A 2,790-nucleotide genomic window follows, 5' to 3' on the forward strand; every position below is an offset into this window, starting at 1 on the left:
TCAATCCTTCACTCACACTGCATGCATGGTGTGACCCATTTGATGTGATAGATGAATGGGCCTTGGCTATCTATTTACACTGAAGAAAAAACGTGTTTCAACGTAGGCCTACATGTTGTTTCTGCAATAGGGCGTAGTTGGTAGTCGTATTTATTCCATGTACACAACACGATATGCATCTATATTTATGGTCTGGTGAACCACTGACAGCTCTGGTTTTCTTTGAGACATAGGTCTAACAGACGCACTCCGTTGAATTTAGTCGTGCATGTGTAGTTTCGTTTCATGCATCAAACATCGGGTCACAGACAGAGATTTGACCCCGAATGTTTATACGACCACTTCGTCCCTTACTGCCAACAACAAGGCCAAGCGAACACTTATTGTAAGCCATTTTCCAGCATACATTTTTTTACAAGTAAAAAATATAATTGTAGAAAAATGAAAAATAATTTTGTTTGCAAGTATTCTTTTTTATCAGTACTGGCGAAAAATAAACGTCCAAATAGGCCAATTCTCCACGCATCTGTTTGTCGACTTTAATTAACCGTAGCCAAACCAAACATATCATTGCCGGATTAGGGCGTATACAGCGCCCGTCATGGGTGCTGGTTTAACCTCGGTGTGGCGGAGGTCGACATGTCTATGCTCGCAAAAAGATAGAATAGACCTAAATAGAATTGATTCCAGAAAAAGACAACAACGGTAGAACAAACTGGAGATGGCCCGTTTAATGCTCTCTGCAGGCCGGTGTCCTGAGACACTGACCCCTGGAATTCAAACCAAACCCCAAGCAAATTATATAATTAGTAGGTATTCACCCGGACTTTAATTGTGGCTTTGAATTGCTATCATACAGTTCTACGATTCAACCGTGGTTGTTTGGAGATTCGATGGAAAATACTGCGGTATTTGGCACACAATGTGGCTCTAGAGAAGCTGCATGTTTTGCGATTTATTATTTGAGTAATTGTAATGGGGCAAGACGAAGACATGGTGGGGATTACATTTGAAGATAAATAAATAAATTGTATGGTGATGTAGTTTTCCATGAGAAAAACGACATTGTTTGGGAAAGGGTCCCATATAGTCCTACCCATAATTTAGGACCAAAGGCAAACGCGTAAAATATTAGACAGGAAAAGCAATACACCAACTCGACGACAAAGAGGCAACGGGAAATCGCTAATAAAAAGTAATCCATGCCAATTCACTATCAGTAATTAGTTGGTATTATTACAGGAGGCCCCTAGTCGCGGTTTGGAACTTATTGTGGGGTTATATTCCTCGAGAAATGGGTCGTAGGCCTACATAATGAGACTCTGTGACCTGTAGTTTGCGTCAGGTCCTAAACACGGTTGATCCGCGCCGTCGACCAGTTCAGAGCTCGCATGCTGGACTGTGACCACCTTAAATTATTATTATTATTATTATTATTATTATTATTATTATTATTATTATTATTATTATTATTATTATTATTATTATTATTATTATCCTCTTTATAGGCATTCTAGTCTTAAGTTTGGCGGTTGGAAAATATGGCCTGTCACTAGGGGGTGGGGGGTGGGGGTGGGCGGGGATCCGAGACCAGAAGAGATTTAAATCAGAGGGTGGATTATGAAGACCTGAACACGATCAGAGTATGCTATGAGAGAATAGTAAATCGTCTCCGGCCTAAACACCCCAAATAAGAAGAACGGAAATCAACAGTGCGCGAGGAGCGACCCCGTGCTCGCGGCGTGCGAGCACGGATAAAGGTGAAGCTCGTGACGGAATGCAGCAAGACGACGCGCTCGCGTCATAGCCTAGAACATTCACCCGCCAAACGCCTTCCTGTGGAGGACGGATTTAACCTGTTTAAGCGACCCCCTTTGGGCCTGATGAAGATACTACTATTATTATATTATATTTTTATATTATATTATGTTATTATATTATTATATTATATTATTATATTATATTATCCGCGTCCGTTTAGGAGAATCCAGCCCACCGAGGGTGAACATGACACCGCCATGTTTCATAGGCCGTGTTTGTGGACTTTTCTTTGGATGCGTAGTAAACATACTTTGGTGTGTTTGGTAATACAGGCCTGAGTTTGGTAATACAGGCCTGGGTTTAGTAGTATAGACCTGGGTTTGTTAATATCGGCCTGAGTTTGGTAATATAGGCCTGGGTTTAGTAATATCGGCCTGGGTTTAGTAATATAGGCCTGGGTTCGGGTAAGTGTGTGTGAGCTTGTCTTCATTTGAGAAAAAAAGTCCAAACACAAAAGTTGACGTTTATAAAGACATCAATATAGTTATAGTAATATAGTCCTAACAGAACGTAGGCCTATAAGCTCTCATATCATATATATTTATTATAGACTACTTGTATGTTTTGGTCTTTAAGCTATGTATTAGCAGCACTAGTCAATAAAGACGTCTTAGGGTTAGAGTTTGACCCTCAGTGACCCCCAGGCAGTAGCACAACAACACAGTAGCACTGTGTGTTATTTTGTGTTACTGTCATTGTGTTACTGTGTGTTACTGACAGTGTGTTACTGTGTGACTTTGTGGCCTCAGACTCCCATTCGGACATTTTGTTGAAGATTTAGTTTGTATTGAATGGCCGCGCGCTCCCCCGAGTATTGAGATGCTCGTTGGGCGATTTGCACGGCGCGAGGACAGCCTCGTCCTGACAGTCGCGAGGGCCGCCGAATGACAGCCCTTCCCTCGCCGCGCGAGCCAACATGGTCACAGAAATTCACCCTCACAACACGGAGGACCCGCAGGGCGCGCGGAG

Source organism: Gadus morhua, chromosome 5 (genome assembly GCF_902167405.1).
Source record: "Gadus morhua chromosome 5, gadMor3.0, whole genome shotgun sequence".
In the NCBI taxonomy this organism is placed as follows: Eukaryota; Metazoa; Chordata; class Actinopteri; order Gadiformes; family Gadidae; genus Gadus; species Gadus morhua.